Source organism: Macaca fascicularis, chromosome 3 (assembly GCF_037993035.2).
Source record: "Macaca fascicularis isolate 582-1 chromosome 3, T2T-MFA8v1.1".
NCBI classification, from domain to species: Eukaryota; Metazoa; Chordata; class Mammalia; order Primates; family Cercopithecidae; genus Macaca; species Macaca fascicularis.
Window position 1 is genome coordinate 190,119,481 of NC_088377.1, and position 25,124 is coordinate 190,144,604.

The window sequence follows — 25,124 nt, forward strand, 5'->3', positions numbered from 1 at the left end:
TCCAGGTGGAGCCACACCAGAACTGGCCAGGTGAAATCCTGCCTCAACCAATCCCTGGAGGGTTTATCTTGGAGAAAGCATTGCAGGGTCTGTGGCTACAGTTTGGACTTTTTGACAAGTTTATTTGCACAATTAAAATTTATTTTAGGTCAGGCACGGTGGCTCACGCCTGTAATCCCAACACTGTGGGAGGCCGAGGCAGGCGGATTGCCTGAGGTCAGGAGTTCAAGACCAGTCTGGCCAACATGGTGAAACCCCATCTCTACTAAAAGTACAAAAAAAAATTAGCCAGACATGGTGGCGGGCGCCTGTAATCCCAGCTACTCAGGAGGCTGAGGCAGGGAAATTGCTTGAACCAGGGCAGCAGAGGTTGCAGTGAGCCAAGATCATGCCACTGCACTCCAGCCTGGGCAACAGAGCAAGATTCCGACTCAGAAAAAAAAAAAAAAATTAAAATGACAAAAATTTTTAATGATGAAGCTGGGTCTCTTGTGTATCCTCAGATCAGAGGCAAAAGAGCCAGTTTGAACGCTCAACCCAAACACCCCGGCTCCTCTGGGTTAGCCCACGTCCCGGAACTGCTGGGACATCTCTCACTGCATCTCCTGCTACTCAGTCCCACAAGTGCTGCTGTCACTCCTGCTCCTGTTAACATCGCCTCAGTGTCATCAACAGCAGGAAATTACAAAGGAATTCAAATGGAAAACTAATCCCTTCCAGGAGACAAAGATTATTGAAGACAAAGCCCACTGGAATGACTTTCTTTTTTTTCTGGTGCATGTGTGTGTGGTGGGGGGCAGTGGCGGTGCATGTGCGTATCTGTCGGGGATGTATGTACAAAAAGCAAAGGAAAGGAAACGTCACTCTTGAAGCTTTCCAGGCCCCAAAAGGCGCACACGAACCACAAATGTAAGGTCAAAATCTTTCCTATTGTTCAACTATGTTTAACAGCAACTCACAAAATGTAATATAACAATTTATAATCATGTTCAACAAACAATAATGTGCACTTTAAATATTCCCCAAAATTAACATTTTTTTGTAGTTTTTAGTTCCCCCAAATTTCTCTACCACCTTCCCGTCAATTTTAATTTCCCAAAGAGAAGAGCAACGTGGCAGATTTTGAGGAACGGAAGAGGCCCTTGACAACTGGGAGCCGGCCTATCCAGAGCAAAGCTCTACTTCCTTGGATCAGCCCCAGAACCACCAAATACAGCCCGAAGCCTGTATTAAGTCCGTCCTAGCAGTCTCTTACTGAGGAACCCCACAATTCTCCATGGTGTTGTACACACAGCTGGGAGCAGCGTCTTTCTGTTAAACAGGCGATTACACAGAACACCAGCACGCAATCACTCTGTGACTAGGTGGAAGACGACAAGAGTAAGACCACTCCTTAAGCATGCCTAAACACTGAAAAACATAGAATCGTTTGTCCAAATCACACAAAAACCAAACATCTCCTCATCCTGGTTAATATGGGTGGCCGCTGCTCCTTGACCAGTAACAGCATGAGCCTCTATTCCTTCCAATGCCTTGCAGATACTGTCTGTTAAAATATCTAATCACAAAATTTGCTTCCTGACAACATTCGGTCCAGAGTAAAGCTCTGCTTCCTTGGATCAGCCCCAGAACTACCAAATATAGCCCGAATCCTGTATTAAGTCCTTCCCAGCACTCTCTGAGGTGCCCCACAGTTCTCCACGGTGTGCTCCCTCTTTGCAACAAATAAACCCAACATGTTCCACGACAGGTGTATTCCTGTAGTTCCTGCCCCTTTACTTCAAAATTGCACAATCCTTCTGTGTTAACTGCAGTTACTCAGTTTGCATAGAAGAGCCTCAGACCCAGTTCTCAACACATTCTTCTTAAATTATAGCTTCTGGCTGGGAGCAGTGGCTCACGCCTGTAATCCCAGCCTTTTGGGGGGCCAAGGCGGGTGGATCACAAGGTCAGGAGTTCGAGATCAGTCTGGCCAACATGGTGAAACCCTGTCTCTACTAAAAATACAGAAATTAGCTGGGCATGGTGGCATGTGCCTGTAATCCCAGCTACTTGGGAGGCTAAGGCAGGAGAACCACTTGATCCTGGGAGGCGGAGGTTGCAGTGAGCCCAGACTGCGCCACTGCACTCCAGCCTGGGTGACAAAGCAAGACTCTGTCTTGGAAAAAAAAAAAATTATAGCTTCTGAGGTCTCCTCAGCTGCTACTCCATCATTCAGTCAACAAACATTTGTTTACAGGGATTTCTCTCTGCTATTTCCCTGGCAGCAAATCCTGGAGACAATAAGACTACCCAGGCTCTGACACTCTGTGGTCTTTATATATGACCAAATATTAGAACTGAAGGGACCTCCCTTTTACAAATGATTAAACCAGTACTCAGGGAAGTTAAGTAGCTTAACTTCTAGAACCATTCATACTCTTGTGGACTTTCACCCATTTGCCACAAAAGCACATCTTGTACTGAGTCCCTGGAAGTAGACGCTCAGATGAGGATTTGCATGCACATAACCTGCTAAGGGAATGCTCCCGGGTCAGTAGGGAAGTGGGGGGAAAGAATGGGAACAATTGGAAGAAGCCAGTCAAGGATGGGCTTTTGGATAAAACCTGCAGAGGGTAGTTTCAAGTCAGTGGTTCCCAACTCAGGCAATTTTGCCCCCAGAGGACATTTAGCAATAGCTGGCATATTCTGGATTGTCATGACTTCGAGAGAGGGTCCTACTGTCATCTGGTGGATAGAAGCCAGGGATGCAGCTCATCATCCACCAATGCACAGGCAGCCCCCCACAGCAAAGATGTATCCAGTCTAAAACATCGGTCATGCTGACGCTGAGAAATTCTGGCCTCCAATGCTGACAGAAAAGGAAAGTTTGACAATTTGGACGACAGCCCAGAGACCCAGGCCAGCTGGGCCACGAGAACACTGAATTCCCTCTTGAGCAGCCGAGAGTCCAGCCCAAGCTTGCATTGAGTATTTGGAATCAGCTTGGGCATTTGACCATTTTGCAAATTCAACCAATTTGTTTATTAAGAGAGTGATTGGGTTATTTTCAGGCAAACTCTCCTCCTTTTTTAAAACTTGAAGTTTGATCTAAAAGTGAAAGTAGCACAATGCAGGAGAAAGGGCCCGACCCTGACAGCCAGTTGAAACTGAGTCTAAATTTAGAGTCATCGTTTTCTCAATAGTATGTCTTCAGGAGGGTTACTTATACTTTCCAAGTCTCTGTTTCCTCCCCTAAGAAATGGAGGTGATCTTGCCTTGTCTTAATAGTGTTGATGTGAGAGTTAAAACGAAGCAATAAGTAAAAAGAAGAAGAACACTGGACCACGTATGTAGGCACTGAATGGATGAGAGCTACTTGGAATTTAATCATTCTGTTAGGAACTGGTCAAATAAACCTTTGGCCTCCAGCATCCTGCCAACCATCTGGTCATTAGCCTCATGCCCAGGCCTGGGGGGAAGTTCATCAGGGTGCATGAACTTCAACTTACCAAGGAGAATTGCATCCCAAAAATCTCATATTGCACTACTCTGATTTCTGGCAGAAAAGAAAAGAGAGTACATAGTAAAGAAGACAGAATACACACACACACAAGGAAACAGAGGTCCCCGCACCCCACTTCTGGATGGGCTGTAATGAAGCTGCAGAAGAGGGAAGCCCCAGGCTAGGGCGGAAGGAACAGCTGGCACACAGATCAGATGATGCTGTCTTCTAACAAGGAATCCCCGGCACAGCCAGATCAGAGGAGACGTTCTTGTCCTGATGAAAGACTGATGAAGCCTGACAGGTAAACTTTGGTTCTTCCAGCTAGGGCAGCAAATTCGAGTCTTCCTGGTCACAAGAGTTGAGACCCTTCGTGCGCAAAATCCTCATTCCCAGTTCTACCCGCAAAGCAAAAATATTCCACTTGCATGTTGCTTTCATCTGTATAAAGCCAAACTCGCCTGGCTGACTTGGATCCAAGGGTTGATGCGGGTCTCTGCAGTGGGACATCTAGGAGAAGCAAAGCTGCCTGTTCCAGCCTGTCCCCAGGGCATTCGTGTAATTCCAGACACTAGTAATTATTCAACCTTCCCCCTCGCCCCCGGGGCTTCCTCCAATCTGTAACAAACCCCAAGCCATCTGGAGACAAGCGGGATCCTCCCTGCTCTCCGCAGCTTCAGGACACATCCAAAGGAAGCTGCCATCCAGCGTCACGTGGCTTTGCGAACAGATAACATTTCTGGAGCTCTTGCAGTCTGAAGGGATTCGAGATGACAGATGTAACCCACATGATCTATGACAGATACAGCCATGGAGAATGTCACCATTAATATTTAATATTATTTGAATAACTGCCCTGTTTGTCTCACTTAACGTGGCAGGCACTGCGGGCTAGCAGCATGTCTCCCGGGGTGTTTGGCGGGGAACGAAGCTTGTAGAAAATGCTCAATCAGCAAGATGTTCAATAATTCAGATGTAAGATTCAGATGTGCTTTGAGAAATTACATTAAACTTGTTAGACATGACTTAGGGAGACCCCAAAGCACTGGGTACACAGAATTCCCTTCGTGCAAAAGTAGTTACAAGTACCATAGAAATTTACCTATGGGGTTTGAAGGCTCTATTGATGATAACAGCTAAGAAAAGGTATAACATTTAGGGAACTCGTAAATAAAGATCTTTATTAAAATATGGCGATAACTTTTCAGTCTACACCTCCAGGGCAGGAGCAGGGGCACTTTCTCTATCTTCCTATGCCCCTTCCCACCCTCTCCTCTCTCCTCCCCATTACCCCTGCCATGCAGAAACTGGGGCCTGCTGTAAATTCACTAGTAATGACTTTAAATGCTGCTTCTTAACTTTTCTTTTTTTTTTTTTTGAGATGGAGTTTCGCTCTTGTTGCCCAGACTGGAGTGCAACCGCGGGATCTCGGCTCACTGTAACCTCCACCTCCCAGACTCAAGCAATTCTCCCGCCTCAGCCTCCAAAGTAGCTGACATTACAGGCACCCACCACCACGCCCAGCTAATTTTTGTATTGTTAGTAGAGACAATTTCACCATGTTGGCCACACTGGTCTTGAACTCTTGACCTCATGTGATCCACCCACCTCAACCTCCCAAAGTACTGGGATTACAGGCGTGAGCCCCCACACTCAACCCTGCTTAACTTCTGAAGCCTGCAATTCACATACTCCTCTTGACATCCTTCCCAAGATTCACTTGCATGAAGGTTGTGGTTACCTTCCAATGGCTTCACATGGTTCTTTAGAGAAGCTGGAACCAAGGGCAGTTGCCCCGGAGCAGCATTCTAGGAAAGTGCTTGGTGCTGTTGATGGGGTAAGGGAGGGGCACCTGGAATAATTTAAGGAGACTTGAGCCAAATCATCACCTTGGGGTGGTTACACACCTGCCCTGCACACCACCCAGAAGCTCGAGGCTGTGGAGAGGTTCACGGCAGAGCCTGGGAGAGGCCTGCGGAAGTGATCCTCAGCTGCCGGAAGGAAACACACACTCAGGCCATGCTTTGCAACAGTCTTCTCCATCCCTGTGTCACTCTGGACATAGCCAGGGCCAGGACCAGGGTATGGCAGGCAAAACCAGGGCCTAGGGCACCAATCCAGGGAGGCGCTGGAGCTTAGGGTCATGCCAGCGCAGAGGCAGCGCCTGAAGGCCAACACCTCCTCCTCGGGTGTTGGCCCTGGTTCCCCCCTTGCCTCCTCCTGGTACTGGTCCTGGGAGTATAGACAGCCTTTCTTATCTCAGGATTGTGTACCAGGCAGTTTGGAGAAAATCTAGAACAGGTCCTGGCATGCAGTATCACCTAGGAGGCCGGCTGTCATATCTTGCCTGTTCACAGAGGGCTAAATGAGTTCCTTCAACCCAATTCAAGAATCATTTTTTGAATATTTCCTGAGTTAAAAAGCATTTTGCTAGCTGTTGGAGGATGCCAAAATACATGAGAAGACTCCTGACCCCACCACGGTTCGTGCTGAGGGATGAAGGCTGCTGGGGGCGGGGCGGGGGGAAGGCACTGCGAGCATGCGTGTGGGGAGTCGTGTGTAGACAGCACCCACCATCCAGGTCCCGCGCCCTGTGCCTGGTGCAGGCGGCTGACAGCAGCTTTCTCCCTTGGGATCACACCAGCCACAGTAAAGCACTGAGTGCCAGCCACAGAACCGCTCCTGGGAGCCTCCGCTGCCTCATTATTGAAGCAGAAATGACACTGCTATAAAGGAGTGTGTATTAATCTGGGTTCTCTGGAGAAACAAAACCAATGGGTTATAGAGAGATACATAGAAAGAGATCTATTATGAGGACTGGCTCACGTGATTATGGAAGCTGAGAAATCCCGTAATCTGCCGTTTGCAAGCTGGAGGCCCAGGACAGCCAGTGGTGAAGTTCCAGTCCAAACCCGCAGGCCTGAGAACTGGGACAGCCAAGGGTCTTGATGGAGTTTGCAGGCGCAGCAACCAGGAGTGAGGATGTCTAAGGGAAGGAGAAAATGAATGTCTCAGCTCAGCAGGGAGAAAGTCCGCTCCCCCTCCGATTTTTTGTTCTAGTTAGGCCCTGGGTGGACAGAATGGTGCCCACCTGCATTGGTGAGAGTTGACCTTCTGTACTCAGCCTGCCGATTCACACACTGATCTCTTCCAGAAACACCCTCACAGACACACCCAGAAGCAGTATTTTAGCGGCTTTCTGGGCATTCCTTAGCCCAGTCAAATTGACACAGAAAATAACCACTGCATTCTCTATTTTGTAATGTAGGACAAGATATTATCTCATTTAAGCACAAACTCCTCTAATTACTTGAGTTTTAATGTATTGGTATGATGTTCTTCTCCCCTGTCCAAGGAGCTCAAAACTTGCAAGTTGTTCTGTCACCTAGATAAGTTTGAAAATTACTGGGAAAGGGCACTTTCTTTCACAGGCATGAGGTCTTTTTTGGTGGAAGACGGAGGCTGGGCTCTGGCAGGCTCCCACCCCACCTGGCATGAGAGAGTTGAGGGCAGCTCCAAAGCACCCAGCTGCTCAAAGCCACCAGCCACTCTGTTTTCCACCGGAACAGGGATCAGTTCTGCCCTGGAATTTGCAGCCTAAGTATCATAATTCCACCAGAGTCTGAAGGCAGACTGGTTGTCATTTGAGTCTTTGGAGAGGTAGGATGTGGTCCTTTTGGGCAGAGTCACCCACTCTTCTGGGCAGAGATTATCAGGACATTCAGGTTGAACTGAGATTTCAGTCACTATGTTTGAGAATTAATACGCCGTAAATACTCATTGATTAAATCACTTATTTGATTCAGACTTTGCCTAAATGATATTAAGGTAGCAGACAAGAGAACTGAAAACATAGCAAAATGGGTTTCCCTATGTTCTTTTCTGATCACTTGATTAATTTTAACTTTATCTCTACAGAATCCATCTCTGTGTCCTTTAGGAAGAGGGTGTCAAAAAACAACACCTTAAAAGTCAAAGCCATTAACTTTTACTTTTGATCATGAGTTCCCTTTTAACATTTTTTAAAATAAATTTTACATCTCCATGATATGCATTTCTGTTGGTGCACAGTTATTATCGGATATTTTTCACTTTAATGAATCTCTGTGCACACATACTAGGCAGAGGGTAAATTTCCCTGTGTGATGAACAGAAGTAAAATGACAGTGCCATCTTCAGGAAACTAAAATTCTTTACAAAGCACTACATATGTAGCTCCAAGTCAGCTAAAAGTGTTCCCGGATTTGAACATAAATCTCTCCTTTATGTTATAAAAATGGGAGGTGAAGCAACGGATAAACCTGGGGCAGCTCTTTGCAGTGAAATGCAATAAAATCTTTTAGATAACCACAGAGGCACTAAGGATTTAGTGCTCCTGGAACCAGAGAGGGTGTGACTGCCTTGTTTTATAGCCGTATATTCATTACAGATGGCTAAAGGAGAGAAAACTTAAAAGGAGGAAGCAAAGTTGCCCTTGTTGCAAGCAAACTGCCTGTTTTTCTTAAACTTTTATGGATTGCTGAAGCTAGAAGAAAACCTGCGTAGTTCAGGGTGCTGGCTCCTGGTCTGGCAGATTATTCAGATAAGCCATGGTGTACACCTATAGGTAAGAGCACTGGGGGGACCACCATTCACAGACTAAAGGAGGTTTAGGAAACTCAGGCCATGAATGGCTAAAGCACAGGGCTTGGTTTCAGAGACCCAGAGAAGGTTAGAGCTAGAAAGAAGTTGTTTTATAGATGAGGAAACCGAGAGGCCTGAAGAGGATGCTTAACTTGCCCAAGGTCAGGCGGCTAGACGACCACTGGAAACTCTCTTCATACCTGGAGTCCTTCAATACATGGGCATGTAAACTGGTCTAATCTTTCTGGAAAGCAACTAGGAAACTGATCATATGCTTAGAGCCAGGACTTCCTGCCCATACTGACTTTTATTTTATTTATTTATTTATTTATTTTGAGACAGTCTCTCTCTGTCACCCAGGCTGAAGTGTGGTGGCGCGATCTCGGCTCACTGCAAGCTCCGCCTTCCGAGTTCAGGCCATTCTCCTGCCTCAGCCTCCCAAGTAGCTGGGACTACAGGTGCCGCCACCACGCCTGGCTAATTTTTTGTATTTTTAGTAGAGACAGGATTTCACCGTGTTAGCCAGGATGGTTTTAATCTCCTGATCTCATGATCCGCCCGCCTCGGCCTCCCAAAGTGCTGGATTACAGACGTGAGCCACCGCGCCCGGCCACCATACTGACTTCCAAGCTGCAGACGTGGGGCCTTTCCCTGAGCCTTGCACTTTGGGGAGCCCCTCCCTTCTCACCCTATTCCGGTTGTCATCTCCCCATGAGGCAAGGAGTCCGAGGAGATCAGGGAACGCCTCACCAACCCCCCTAGATCACACTCCAGCTTCCTGGAACTCTGGAATTCCCCGCCCAAGCAGCCCTAAACCAGCTTCCAGGCCCTGAGCATATCACCCAAAGGGTAGCAAGGCGTGAAGGTTTACGGGAAGGGAAAGTGTGGTCAGCCCTAGGAGCTTGAGTGTGCAGGCTGAGGTGCCAACACGCATGCGCACAACCCCCTCACAGTGAGAGACAAAGCTGTGGGTGGGAAGAGGAGGGGTCAGGCCACAGGTCAGTTCCTGGGGCCCGTTCTCCCCACACCAGCATGTTCCATTGCAGAACTCCAAGGAACCTAAAAATTCTAAATTCAAACCTTGTATTTCAGGTCATTTTGAAGGCATATTTGTCAAGGTAGATGGCTAGAATATATTTTATCTAACTTATCAATTTGCTTGATTTACAACTTTTAAACATCTAGACACATTTTTACTTTTGCTCTGAGCTCAGCAAATCAGGAATAGACTGATTTTTCTCAATACTCAGAAGAGTCATAATCAGAAATGCAAACAAAGCTTTATGCACAAAGATGACATTTAAAGCATATTTTATAAGAACCAAAAATATGTATCATCTTAAAAGTGCAATATTAAGTGAAGTGTTAACTAAATTATATTATACCCTAGATGTAAGATCCCTCAAAGATTTTAGGCTTGAATGATTGGAGATGGAGGAAGCACAAGTTGCAGGAGACGGTGAGGAGCTGCAAACCAAGAGTTCCACTGTGGACATACTATGTTTGAGATGCCTGCAGGCAAGCAGGTGGTTGGTTATACAAATCAAGAACACAGGGCTAGAGATATAAATTTGGGATTCATATAAATAGAATTATCATGTATATATGATCATATCAATATGATTACAACCATATATAAAGCCATTGGAATCATATATGATAATATGGATAGAAATAATATCTATTGGTTGGTTTAAGCCACTCTACTGAGAGCCCAAGAGCAATGCCAATGGGGAGAGGGGAGAACGCTTCTCTTTCTGAAGCCATCAGGCCTCTTCCTCAGAACTTGCTTCCTTTCAACCACATCCAGCCTTGTTCCATTAAGGCCCCTTTTGGCTCCCTCTCTTTTACCACAGACTTGAGTGTTTCAGGCCTATTGATCCACTACAGCATTCCGCATGAGCTTTGGAAAACAGCCAGTAATGGATTAACCCTTTCTATGGCTGAAGTTCAAAGTGTTCCAAGACGGAAGCAGTGAAAGAGAAGGTGGACCACACACTGCACCCTCCTCCCACCCCAGGCATCTCACTAAGCTCCAGAAAGAGCTGCGGGTGTCCAAATCAGCAGTGGGTCTCACTGTAATGTGAGTGCATCCATCTTTCTGCTGTTGGGACTTCAGTGTAGATAAAGAGAAAAAACAAGAGGAAATGTCCTTCAGGGTCAGTTTCGTCCTGGACACAGGATAAAGTGGGACATAGGGCCACGTTGCTCTCTTCTACAGGGTTCAAACACTCAGCAACACTGCAGTCAAGGGCAAATACATGCGTACATAGTTAAATAATTCTGTTTTGCTTCAGGGGGAGTGTTGTTGTCGTTATTTTGAGACAGAGTCTGGCTCTGTCGCCCAGGCTGGAGTGCAGTGGCGCGATCTCAGCTCACTGCAAGCTCCACCTCCGGGGTTAACGACATTCTCCTGCCCCAGCCTCCTGAGTAGCTGGGACTACAGGTGCCCGCCATCACGCCTGGCTAATTTTTCTATTTTTAGTAGAGACGGGGTTTCACCATGTTAACCAGGATGGTCTCCATCTCCTGACCTTGTGATCCGCCTGCCTCAGCTTCCCAAAGTGCTGGGATTACAGGCATGAGCCACCATGCCCAGCCGCTTCAGGGGGAGTTTTAAAAGATAAAGATGTTGTAGTTATGGGATTTACTGTGTTTCTTTTGAAAGATGCTCATAACTGTTAAGAAAACTGTTATGAGTTTACTTAAAACAGTGAGCAAATCTTCCTCTTTTCCCCTTTTTATTATTATATATATATTTTTCCATACAGGGTCTCTCTCTGTTGCCCAGGCTGGAGTATGGTGGCATGATCTTAGCTCACTGCAGTCTTGACCTCCCAGACTCAAGCCATCCCCCCACCTCAACCTCTCAAGTAGCTGAGACCACAGGCCCATGCCACCACACCCCATTAATTTTTGTATTTATTATAGAGATGGGGTCTCACTACATTGCCCAAGCTGGTCTCACACTGAGCTCAAGCAATCTGCCCACCTCTGCCTCCAAAAGTCCTGGGATTACAAATGTGAGCCACCATACCTGGCCAATCTTTTCCCCTTTTTATTTATATTAAAAAAAAATTATATGAAATTGGAATGTTCCATTTTTTTCCTCCTTTCTCATATATGATTTACAATGTAATCTACATATTTTGCATCATTAGACGTCATTAAAAATAGAAAAACAAAGAACTAGGACTGTGTTTTTCAAAGGCGGAAATGAAAACATAGTTAACATAATCATGTAAATATAAGCAAATAATGTAAATATAAACTGACGACTGAGGAGTAAAAGACAGGAATAAAAGCAGAAAGGCAGGTGATGAAATAGAATACAAATCTAAAGAATACGTGGCTGGAAAATGTGGACACGACTCTTCCAAAATTAGAAACGCAGTCTGTATGCTTTGCATGTGTATGTGTTAGAAGCCGGGGGTATTTATTTATAGATGTACACCTCTATCTCTGTCTCTATCATTCACTTCCAATCCATCTGGAAGGTGGGGATCAGAAAACTAGCATCAGGTGAAATGGGAAAGTCTTATCTATCCTTCCTCTCACAACGCTCCACAGCCCACACCTTTCGGAATGCCTTCCTTTTTCACAAAGCCCTCTGCCCAGCCACCTTAGGCAGCTCACTCACTGTGCCCAGCCTCCTGTTCCTGCACTCTCCAGCTCCACCACTCACCTTTCCCGTGGTGTCCTACTCACCCAGATTCAGCTGCCTCTAATCTCATTTCTTCCCATAGTCACCTCTGAAGTGTAGTGTCAAATATCACAGTAAACCCATTATATCTCCATCCGTGTGACCTAGAGCAGTACACTTAATCTCTGGTACATCGGTTTCCTCCCCTGCAAGGTGGAGTTAATACTGGTGCCTGCTTCACAGGCTTGTTGTGAATAAGTTTGTGGGTCAGAAGGTGCCACAAGGAGAGCACTCAGCACGATGTTGATCCATGGTCACATTCAGCAAGTGTCAGCTTCCATTCCTATCAAAGACCCGGTGGAACAAAGTGATGGTGCTCCCACCTTTGGGGGTGTCAGCCTCTCCACTCCATCCCCCAACCTCCCAGTCTCTGTGACTCTGCTTTTCCTTTTATATTATAAATACTTATGGGGTTTTTTTGGTTGTTATTTTCTGTTTGTTTGTTTGTTTTTGAGATGGAGTCTCTGTCACCCAGACTGGAGTACAGTGGTGTGATCTCAGCTCACTGCAACGTCTGCCTCCTGGTTTCAAGCAATTCTCCTGCCTCAGCCTCCTGAGTAGCTGGGATTAAGGCACCCACCACCACACCCGGCTAATTTTTGTATTTTTAGTAGAGATGGGGTTTCACCTTGTTGGCCAGGCTGATCTTGAACTCCTGACTTCAGGTGATCCGCCTGCCTCAGCCTCCCAAAGTGCTGGGATTACAGGAGTGAGCCACTGCACCCGGCCAACACTTACGGCCTTTATAAAAAATACTTCTGAGACTTTCATGAGTTGTCTCTAGATTGATTCTAAAATTGAAAACCAATAAATGCCACTTATGTGATGACAGCTATGTAAATATTATCACTATAAAATCAAGTAGTGTGCTACTGAGAGGTGACAACATGCCAGCAGCCCTCAGTATCGGCACCTCCTCGGCCTCGTCATCCACTCTGGCAGTGCTTGAGGAGCCCTTCAGCCCACCACTGCACTGTGGGAGCCCCTCTCTGGGCTGGCTGAGGCCAGGGCCCACTCCCTCTGCTTTCAGGGAGGTGTGGAGGGAGAGGGTCAAGCAGGAACCTGGACTGCGCATGGCACTCACAGGCCAGCGCCAGTTCTGGCAGGCATGTGGGGGCGTGGGGGCGCCGGGCATGCGCAGCCAGCACTTGGAGCCGCTGGCCAGGGCCACCCCCTCAGGGCAGTGAGGGGCTTAGCACCTGGGCCAGCAGCTGCAGAAGGTGCGCCAGGTCCCCCAGCAGTGGGGCCTGCTGAGGCTGCGCTCGAGTTCTCGCGGGACCTCAGCTGCCTCCCTGCGGGGCAGGGCTCAGTACCTGCAGTGGAGTCCACTAGGTGAAGCCAGCTGTGCTCCTGAGCTAGTGGGGACTTGGAGAGCTTTTATGTCTAGCTAAGGGATTGTAAATGCACCAATCAGCACTCTGTGTCTAGCTCAGGGTTTGTAAATACACCAATCAGCACTCTGTGTGTAGCTCAAGGTTTGTAAATACACTAATCAGTACTCTGTATCTAGCTAACCTAGTGGGGACTTGGAGAACTTTTCTAACATTCTGTGTCTAGCTCAGGGATTGTAAATGGACCAATCAGCATTCTGTCAAAACAGACCAATCAGCTCTCTGTAAAATGGACCAATCAGCAGGATGTGGGTGGGGCCAGATAATAAAAGCAGGCTGCCCGAGCCAGCCAGTGGCAACCTGCTCGGGTTCCCTTCCACACTGTGGAAGCTTTGTTCTTTTGCTTTTTACAATAAATCTTGCTGCTGCTCACTCTTTGGGTTTATGCCACCTTTATGAGCTGTAACACTCACCACAAAGGTCTGCAGCTTCAGTCCTGAAGCCAGCAAGACCAGGAACCCACTGGGAAGAATGACCACCACCAGACATGCTGCCTTTAAGAGCTGTAACACTCACCGGGAAGGTCTGCAGCTTCACTCCTGACAGCGAGACCACGTAGCCACCAGAAGGAAGAAGGTCCAGACACATCTGAATGTCTAAAGGAACAAACTCCAGACTACCATCTTTAAGAACTGTAACACTCACCGCAAGGGTCCGTGACTTCATTGTTGAAGTCTGCGAGACCAAGAACCCACCAATTCCAGACACACTATGATCACACTTCCTTCTCCCCTACGCTACACAAAAGAGACTGCACCAGCAACACGTCCAAATACATTCTCCCTTTGTGTATGTTGGGAGATAATGCTGATCCTTCTGCACCAGAAACATCTTCTGAGCAAAGGACACCAATAGCTTTGTTCAAGGATGTTTGGATAACAGACAACCATGGAACCTAGAGGTAGTGTCTCCCCACTCTGGGACAGAGGGCGGATTTGTTTATAACAGTGATTTCCTCCCTTCAATTAAGAGCTACCTCTCCCAGACCATTCTAGGGTAATATAGCTGGACAGCCCTCCTTTTTCTCCCCTGAGATATTCCCGGGTAATGAAGCCAACATCTCTCCTTGGAAGAAGAAGAGGCAGCTTTGATGGCTATACCTATAGAAGATCAGGATCTCTCATCTGCATGTTACTCAGCTGTGCACAAACCCGCTGTATGTGCAACATCCACCTAAGCCTGATCCACATTGTCCCCATGAGACCTGGGGGCAAAGGGGAGCAAGGCAAACATGGAGTCCACGGAGCCTGTTGTGCTATGAATAATAATCCAGATCCCCCTGGGCTCCTTTCTCCTTACTGGCTGAAGCTCTACAGTATGGCGAATCAAGCAACTTAGCAGTTTCACTGGTTGCTGCCATTTAAGGACTGCTCCACTCTTTTAACAGTTTACTGCAATTATTCAAAATCATTGTGCCACAGTTTGGTTTTCTTTTTGACTTGTGCCTTTCTTGTATAATTTGTTGTTGTTGTTTCCTGGAATTTTTCCTTCATTCATGGCTTGGTCTTATTCTCAGACTTTTCCAAGCCATTGATGATACAATTTTCTATCAAATTCCCCCCTCTTGCTTTTTCTAGATCATCCTCTGGTGGTCTCCATGCTCCTCTCCTTACATGGACTCGTTGCTCTGGAGGCCTTCTACATAGTAGTTATCTGGGAACTTTTCTTTTAGATTGAATGTACTATTTCCTAAAACTCATGTTAGTATTTATTGTTTCACTTTTTCATTTTGCTGAAATACATCTGCAAGTAACTCCCAAAGAAAAGGTGTTTTGTGCCTGTAAAGCAATATTTTGAGTTTTTAATTATATAAAGATTTTTATTCTTTTTTTTTTTAACCTTTGATGATTTAGATTGGTATAGAATTGAAATCAGTTCTCTTCAGAAATTTGATGGCATTATTCCATTTTCTTATAGATCAATGGCTGTTGATGACATATCAAACATCAGTATGATTCCTGTTCATTTGTAGGTAATCTTTTTGTCTCCTCCCTGAAGTCTTTTGATTTCTTATCTTTACACTTAATTCCCTGAATATCTAAATGAGGCCTTTTAAAGTTTATTTTGTATAGCTCTTTCACTTTGAATATTCATGTTCTCCTTCCATTCTGGGAAATTTTCTTGTATTATATCAGTGATACTTTCCAGCCTCTTCTATCTGGAATTCTTGTTAGTCAGGATTTCAGCTCCTAGACTCATGTTACATAACTTTTCTTTCCTCATACGTAAAAAAATCTCATTACATTTTGTTCTTCATTATGAGAGACTAGGCTGAGTACATTTTCTACCAACTGAGTCATCAAGATCCTGGAAGGAAACAGATGGCAAATGCAAAAGGTAAGTGAGGAAAATGTCATAAGGAAACAGTAGAGTTATGGTCAGTGCTAAAGAAACAACAAAGAATGGTGAAGTTCCCATAGATCCGCAACACAGCAAAGTCATTATCACCCCTAAACCTGAAAGGGTCAGGAAAAAAAGCAAAGTTACTGGAAAATGAGCTGCAGCCATGAATGAGGGACCATCTGGCAGGAATTGTGGCCACAGCAGAGAAAATCAGTCATTGCCAAAACCACACTCAGCAGAGTACTGAAGATTCTCATTATTCATGGTAGCTATGTTCTATAAAGGCACCACAAACACTGAATCAGCAAATACTGCTTCTAGGAGAATGACGGGGTTAGGCTCCTGTAAGCGTCTGGTCACATTTTTGCCAATATTTAATTCATAAACTTGTTTTATGTGTGTTTGTGTTTAAAGACATCTTATTTAATATATGTTGTGGATTCATTAACATTAAACTCATGGCTAACAGCCCTTATCATGGATATCTGAACAAAGGTTATCTAATCTGTGTTTTTTCCATAAGGCACATCACAGATTTCTAGCACTTAGGAACAATAGACAGCACTACACTTGGGGCATTTTAAACACTGAAATCACCAAAACCAAAACACCCACAAAATATAAAAGTATGGCACTAAATAGACTGAGAAAAGGACACTTGTTTATATTGTGAGAGCTTAAACAAGAAGGAGGAGCATCGCCTGGTTCCATCTCAGCTGGGAAGTGTGTATCCAGCAACTCAAATTTTTGGCCACTCTGTGCTTGTCTGTAAAGGACAAAAGAAGCCCATGAGCACTGACTTTGGGGTGATGAATAAATTAGTGAATAGGCGAATTCACATATGTGGAATCCAAGAATAATAAAGATCGATCATGCTTTCCTGCCCTCTAATCAACTGGCCTTTCTTTGGCCAAACTCAACCAGAAGTCAGAAGCAACAAAGCCCAGATAATGCAATTTGTACGAGTCAGTCTCCCAGGCACAGAGTAGGATAGAAAAGAACAGAGAATACATCTGGAGGGAAAAACAGAAAATCCAATCCACCCTTACTATTGAATTTCAAAATTGGCAGTTATATATTTCACTTCCAGGAGATATTCCATTCTCTGTTTTTGTTTTTTTGGTTTTTTTGTTTGTTTTTTTGACATTTTGCACACAAATATCTTCTCAAACTTCTCTGAAGATAACTAAAGTTATTTTTTATTATGGTATGCCTTTTTGTACATGTTTTAATTCTCTTTAGTTACCTGTGTTATTTCTGATTCCTCCAAAGTTTTTTTGTTTTTGTTTTGTTTTGTTTTTTTGAGATGGAGTATCCCTGTGTCACCCAGGCTGGAGTGCAGTGGCACAATCTTGGCTCACTGCAACCTCTGCTTCCCGGGTTCAAGCAATTCCCCTGCTTCAGCCTCCTGAGTAGCCAAGATTACAGGCATGCATGACCACGTGTGGCTAATTTTTTATATTTTTAGTAGAGGCAGGGTTTCACCATGTTGGTCAGGCTGATCTCAAATTCCTGACCTCAAATGATCTGCCTGTCTTGGCCTCCCAAAGTGCTGGGATTATAGGCATGAGCCACCACACCCGGCCTCCTCCAAGATTTTTTTAATCAGTAAATATAGGTGTCTTAGTCTGTTTTGTGTTGCTATAACAGAAAACCTGACACTGAGTAATTTATAAAGAGGTTTATTTAGCACATCATTCTGCAGTCTAAGAAGTTCAAGGGGAATGGCCCTAGTATCTACTCAGCTTCTGGTGAGGGCCATGGGCTACATTAAAACATGGTAGAGAAGGTCAAAGGGGAAGTGAATACACGCAAGGAACTCGTGGGAACCAGATCGTTCCTGGGAGAACTCACTCCAATGAGAGACACCATTTATCTATTAATTAAGGATCTGTCCCCATGACCCAAACACCTCCCATTGGGCCCCACCTCCCAACACTGCCAGCTGGCAGTTAAACTTCCACGTGAGTTTTGGTGGAGACAGATGACATCCAAACCATAGCAACAGGTATTTCTTATCCATATCATATTCTTTTCTCAACTGTATGACCATATTTGTAATATTTATTTATTTACTTACTTGATACAGGGTCTCACTCTATTGCCCAGGCTGGAATGCAGTGGTGTGCTCATGGCTCACAGTAACCTCAATCTACCTGTGATCAGGGGATCCTCCCATGTCAGCCCCCCAAGTAGCTGGGACTACAGGTACACCCCACCACACCTGGCTAATTTTTGTATTTTTTGTAAAGATAGGATCTCACCATGTTGCCCATGCTGACCTCAAACTTCTGGGCTCAAGGCACCCACTGGCTCGACCTCCCAAAGTGCTAGGATTACGGGTGTGAGCTACCATGCCCAGCCTGGCCGTATTTTTTTAAATGAGGTAATAGAAAAGGTAACGGTAGGGCCTATTGACAAGTAGGCTTTACTCCAGACTGGGGCTTCTCAGCCTTGACACTACTGATGCTTAGGCCTAAGTCTTTGTTATGGGGCTGATCTGTGCACAGTAGGATGTTTAATGGCATCCCCATTCTCAACCAACTGGATGCCAATAGCCCCACCCCTCTTGTGGTGACTATCAAAAATGTCTCCAGGTATTACCAAATGTCTAGTTAGGGCCAAAATTACCCCATGGTTGAAAACCATCATCTCATCATCCTACTTGAGAATTACTTAGAAATCCAGGCCAGCCGCGGTGGCTCTCGCTTGTAATCCCAGCACTTTGGGAGGCTGAGGCGAGTGGATCATGAGGTCAGGGGTTCAAGACCAGCCTGGTCAACACAATGAAACCCCATCTCTACTAAAAATACAAAAACTAGTCAGGCATGGTGGCATGTACCTATAATCCCAGCTACTAGGGAAGCTGAGGTAGGAGAATCACTTGAACCGGGAGGCCAAGGTTGCAGTGAGCTGAAATCGCACCACTGCACCCCTGCCTGGGTGACAGCATGAAACTCCATCTCAAAAAAAAAAAAAAAAAAGAAATCCAAATACTCAGGTTCCACTCCAGATGTCCTGAATCCCCTAAAACTGCTTGCAGGTGGAGAACAATGCTCCTGGTAATTCTGAATCACAGAAATGCTGGACAATGACCGCTCTACGGTAAGAAGGTGAAATACTTTCCATTTTACTGGCACACTAGAACATTAAAAAAGAACATGATTTTTTTCACCTCCCAAGAACTGAGCGCATAGCCTGGACTCTCCATTATCAGCCCTGCTTCCTGCTCCCACCCTTACATATTTTAGTCTTCAAGTCAGGAGCTTGCACTAACTTCCACCAGGCTGATCACCCCCTCTATGGCTCACCCATACTCCAGTATTCTAGGGTGCCGCTCCCCACTCCACCAGTTCACGCTCTGCCTCTCACTGTGCGTTTCCAAGAAAACTGATGAAACCTCCCATCCCATTGCTTCCCTCCCATTCTCACTGTTTTGTCAGTTTCTACCTTTCTTATCCCTGTACTATAATCTGCTAAACTGTGAATAGGGGGAATAGCATCATGACTAAGAGTTTGGCTCCTGGCGTCAGACTCCCTGGGTTCCTCTTCTGGGTCTGTCACTTCCTAGTTGTGTTTGTCTGGGCAAGTCACTTGACATTTCTCTGCCTCAGTTTCTTCATCCATAAAACTGGGATAATGGTCCTTACCCCACAGGATAGTTGGGAAGGTTAATGAGTTAGTGTATGTAAAAAGAAAGATTTGCCATTAAATATGAAGAATTGGCTGAGAGCAGTGGCTTATCCTTGTAATTCCAGCACTTTGGGAGGCCATGCTGGGTGGATCACCTGAGTTCAGGAGTTCATGAACAGCCTAGCCAACATGGCAAAACCCCATCTCTACCAAAACTACAAAAATTATCTGGGTATGGTGGCATGCACCTGTAATCCCAGCTACTCGGGAGGCTGAGGCAGGGAGAATTGCTTGAAGCCAAGAGGCAGAGGTTGCAGTGAGCCAAGATCGCACCTCTGCATTCCAGCCTGGGCAACAGAGTGAGATTCTGCCAAATAAATAAATAAATAAATGGATGGATGGATGGATGGATGGATGGATGGATGGATGGATGAAACTGAACACATGCATTTACTTCTAATCCCTCCCACAACCTGACTAAGATTTTAAGAGACAGAAAAACGGAGAACTGGAGTTGAGATCATTCTGGAGGCCGAAAAGCAGCAGGAAGGTGGGAGAAGCAGCCCACATGGCACTGGAGAATCCCCTAAAGACTTGGGAATTAGCCGGGCGTGGTGGCTCAAGCCTGTAATCCCAGCACTTTGGGAGGCTGAGACGGGCGGATCACAAGGTCAGGAGATCGAGACCATCCTGGCTAACACGGTGAAACCCCGTCTCTACTAAAAAATACAAAAAGCTAGCCTGGCGAGGTGGCGGGCGCCTGTAGTCCCAGCTACTCGGGAGGCTGAGGCAGGAGAATGGCGTGAACCCGGGAGGCGGAGCTTGCAGTGAGCTGAGATCCGGCCACTGCACTCCAGCCCGGGTGACAGAGCGAGACTCCGTCTCAAAAAAAAAAAGACTTGGGAATTGATGGCACCAGGTACCTCTTCAAAACACAGGCAGAGTAAGTAAAAGTTTGCCTATTGAATGCGAAGCTTGATTTCTGCACTGCAAACCCTCCCCACCCCCAGATTTCCTCCCTGACTCAGCTCCCAGAAGGTTAGCAGCCAGGCTCATACTCTTCCAGCCAGAGAGTTGGAAAGAAAATTTTCCGAAAGTTAGAGACCTGAATTTCCAGATACGTAAGTCCATCTCATGGTCTGCAAAATACATGAAAGTGATCCACATAGAGGTACCTCATGTTTCAGAACAGCAAGGCCAAAGAATAGGTCCTTCAAGTTTCCAGACAGGGAAAAAAAATAGGGCACACAGTCACCCAGAGACAGGAATCTGCCAAGCTTCAGATTTCTCAAAAGCAACGCTGAGCGCACTGCCTTCGAATGTTGGAGGGAAAATGATTTCCAACCCGGAACCATGCCACAGCTTGGGGGTTTGATCCTTCCAAATCGAATGCTGGAGTCTGATCCAACGTTGGAGGTGAGGCCTAACGGGAGGTGTTTGGGTCATGGATCATCCCTCGTGAATAGATTAATCCCCTCCAGGAGGTGGGTGGGGGTGAGTGAGTTCTCGTTCTATCAATTCCCATGAGAGCTGATGGCTAAAAGGAGCCTGGCACCTCCTCTCTGTCTCTCTTGCTTCCTGTCTTGCCGTGTGATCTGCACACACCAGCTCCCCTTCACCTTCTTCCATGAAATGGAGGCAGCTTCTGCCCTTACCGGATGCAGAGGCCCAGCCTTGAACTCTTCCAGACATGAGAACCGTGAGCCAAATACACCTTCTTTATAAATTACCCAGCCTCATATATTCCTTTATAACAACACAAAACAGATAAGACAAACCATAGGTCGACTGAATTACCATGTGAGAGTACACTAAGAACATTTCCAGGTTTGGAGAATCTCAATCCAAATTAGATCGACTATTCTTCTACTGTCAACATTCCCCTTTGCTTGCCTTTAAGTGGGGAGAAGGCAGTAAGGCGGTACATGCTCCCCTAGAACAGAGATTCCCACACTGCATGTCCTGCAGAGTGCCCGTACCCCGCAATTCCCCTCTGTGAACCGAGGGTGGGTGGGGAGGTCCCTGCCCCTCCCCCCCCTCCCCCCCCCTCCCACCGCCATTCCTCTCTGTGGAAGGACAGAGAGTGAGGAGGCCCCACCCCACACCTCCTCTCCACGGGATGAGGGAGGGTGGCGACCAGGCCTTCTCATGACTTGCTGATTCAAGTGTTGTACATTTCACCCTTCCCAGTAAACAGGTAGAGGAGGAAAACTTTTTTCTCTGTACTTCTAGGTTCTCCAGCTGGGGTTCTGGAAATTAAACTGGCAAAAGATAGACTAACCAGAAGAAAGCACAGTGTATTCATATATACAGCGTGTATCCATGCGGGGAAAATGTAGTGACCGATAATTGGAAGGGATCATTAGAACTTAAGGTTCTACAGCATCTTAACAAAGAACAGTAAATTTGTAGAGAAATGACAACACTAAGGGGTTTAGGCTTTGAGGGACGGCACACCGTGGGAAGGTAAATGTACAGAGGAAGCTAATGGAAGATACGGGTTATTTTAGGAATGTTTGTTGTATAGATTCCTGCGCTGTCTTGAAGCAAATAAGTCTAAGCCTACTTTTATCAGGCAGGGGAAGCAGAGAGTGCTTTTTTTGGCATCTGCTGTTCCTCAGTTGTCTTCAGCTCAAAATAATCCTTATGCCAGAATGGCATATTTTGGGGTGACATATTCTCATCCCCTACACTAGGGGTTCCCAATCCTCAGGGTCATGGTCTGTTAGGAACTGGGCTGCATAGCAGATGAGGAGGGTCCCAGAGAGCATTACCACCTGAGCTCCGCCTCCTGTCAGAACAGTGGCAGCATTAGATTCTTATAGGAGCACAAACCCTATTGTGAGCTGCACGTGCGAGGGATCTAGGTTGCATGCTCCTTATGAGAATCGAACTAATGCCTGATGATCTGAGGTGGAGCAATTTCATGCCAAAACCAACCCCCCTCCCTTGTCTGTGGGAAAACTGTCTTCCATGAAACTGGTCCCTGGTGCCAGCCAAAAAGATGGGGGACTGCTGCCCTACAGTATGATGAAAGAATTTGTTCCAAGTCCTATGCCCTTCAGGTGACATCCCAAGCTTAATAAAAATAGCCCATAAGCTTGAATTAAACTTCCTACCTTGGTTAAGGAGTTGGGAGGGGAGGAAGAGAGTGCGTGATGATCTCTCTGGTTAATTTCCCTTTTCTGTAAAATGTAAACAATAGTATCTATTTTTCCAGGACTCTCTGAAAATCAGAGATAACATATATTCAGGACTTAGTAGATTAGTTTGCTTATGTTGGAGACAATCATAACTATTTTATTACTTAATTACTTCAGTTTGCCCTTCTTAAAATACAGCAGCCAGTTGTTACCTGAGTGGTACCAAATATAGAATCTGGACTCTCCACTCTGATTAATGCTGACTGTGACTAGTGTGGCCTTCTCCAGCTGCTAACTCAGGGTGGACTGGAATAAGCTAAAATACCCGATCTTTTTTCTTTTTCCTTTATGTAGTAAAATTTAAGTGCTAAACCATTTATTTCTATTGAAATTCACTTTACTGGTTTCAGTTCAGCATGATAGCCTATTGAAATCATTTTATTAAGACTTTCTTCTATAATATTAGGTCTGTCTTCCCACTTTTATCTCATAAGCCCACATTTGACAGTCACTTTTTCTACATCTGTATCAAAATCATTAATAGGAATATTAGGACCACAGGCAAGGCTATCCGCCTCTCCACTAGTGACATCACTGCCTAGTAGAAGACAGTTCCCTTTTCAGAGTTACAATTTTTTTAACCTATCCTCACATTTCAAAATGTGGAAAAATTATGTGATTTTTTTTTTTTTTTTTTTTTTTTTTTTGAGATGGAGTCTCACTCTGTCACCCAGACTGGAGTGTAGCGGTACAATTTCGGTTCACTGCAACCTCCACCTACTGGGTTCAAGCGATTCTCCTGCCTCAGCTTCCCGAGTAGCTGGAATTACAGGCACCTGCCATCACAACCAGCTAATTTTTGTATTTTTAGTAAAAACAGGGTTTCACCATGTTGGTTAGGCTGGTCTTGAACTCCTGACCTCAGGTGATCCACCCGCCTCAACCTCCCAAAGTGCTGGGATTACAGGCATGAACCATCATGCCTGGCCAAAAATTACATGATTATTATATAGAAAAAGTAAATTGAAAAAAACCTCTCATTTCATTGATAAATAGCTGTAACATTTTCCAGTTTTGAAAATGTCTGGATCCTGATAAATCTTGATAAATAACTGTGACATTTTCCAGTTTCGGAAAGGTATGGATCAACACCCCTGAGCATGAAAACATCACAATACCCCCATAAGGATTTAAAATAAACATAAGACTAAGCCGCAAAAATCTATTGTTTTGCAAAATGACACACAGCACACAGGAATGCCAAAATTGTTTTAAAGGCTTTCCCCTAGATGTTTCTCATCTGGGTTGTGAATGGGTTTGATGGCGGTAATGGTGGTTTTCGTTATCGTTATTTTTACTGCCGCTGTATTGGTGCCCCAAGCAAGTGACTAGCCAGCATTTTGTTATCCAACAGCATTGCTGAACCAACTATAAAAATCATCAGGCCAGTGAAAATGGCTCTTATTTGAAAATTCATAAAAATACAGAGTTAGAAGGAACATTAGATATAATCTAATCCAAACTCCTGTCATGAGAAAGAAATACCCAATGCTTTAAAATTCACAGGGAAGATTGTTCACATCCATAATCTAATTCTCAGCTCCACACTGACAGGCATCCCATCCCACAGCAGTCCGCCTTCTCCCCGGATTTCTGGCCGTTTGTCCACAACTCTACACAGCTGAGAGCAGCAGTGGACACAACTCCACACTCCCTGCCCAGAGGTGAATGCTGATTACTCAAACCCCTTCTCCTCCAGGAAAACTGCTGAAAAAGAGTCCTTATACCACTCGGATGCCTCTTAGGATACCTGGATCCTAAGAAAGAGGCAATGAAAGACAACTGTGGAGACTGTCATGGTTGGATGTGACGTCACCACTATATGAAATCTCTCGTACAGGACAGACTACATTTCCTTGTTAACCAGTTTGAGTCCGTTTTTCTGTTTCATGCAGTCAAAATAATCCTACCAAATATAGGAGGGCGTCTGAGTTCCATTAAACACCTGAGGAGCTGAGGCTCAAAGATAAGTTACTTCCCAAACTAGCACAGGAGCAGAGCCAGCACTAAAAGCCCCCGACAAATATTTTAATTCATTCCACTACACCCCAGAGCATGGGGGCTGAGGCTTGAGCCACCCCCTACAATGGCTCCTCCATGTGTTCAACTCACGTTTTATTTCTTGAAACCCAAAGGGCACCTGGTCCTCACCTGCCTCAAGGCGAGGCACTGGGGAAGACGGTCAAAGAGATGTTGTTCTCGTTCACAACAGAATCATTCCTTCATGGACTTGCCGGGCCTGTTACTTGGAGCAACCTCAAGGCTACAACTCAACAAGTATCTGTTAAATATAGGTAGATAATTAGCAAGTTAGTCGCCAGCTGCTACCTGGAGTTTGGACACAGAAAAGATTCAAAGGCAGCTGAGATTGCCTTCAGCACCAACTTTAGAGTCCTGGCTTGAAAGCTGGAACCTTTGCTTCCTCCTAGAGCTGGGATATTCGAGTGTAAAGAGATCTCAGAGGGGATCTTGTCCAACAGCATCATTTCACAGGTGACACGAGTGAGCCCTGATTGGCTAATGCCAGACAGCAGGTTGGTTGTGGAGCTGGGGCTACAACCCAGTTCCCCGGCTGGGCTCTCAACAAGGCATTTCCCAGAGCAATCTGCAATGTGGATGGTAACACCTGAAACTTTTTAATGACCTATCATTCTTAAACGCAAATGCACTTTGCTTATACTGATACGGCTCAGATGAGTGGAGGAACACCAGGGTTCTTGGTCCTTGCACTGGTTTAGATAAAA

At 45.5% G+C, this 25,124-nt stretch overlaps 1 long non-coding RNA gene across 1 annotated transcript; it reads right to left on the bottom strand.

The window, feature by feature from the left end:
- Nucleotides 1-347: 347 nt before the first annotated feature.
- LOC123572285 (uncharacterized) lies at nucleotides 348-24,639 on the bottom strand. The gene is made up of 3 exons (XR_010585898.2): nucleotides 24,532-24,639; nucleotides 6,311-6,470; nucleotides 348-4,277 (listed from the first exon to the last, which is right to left on the bottom strand). It is a non-coding gene; the product is annotated as an uncharacterized lncRNA (long non-coding RNA).
- Between the last annotated feature and the right edge of the window lie 485 nt (nucleotides 24,640-25,124).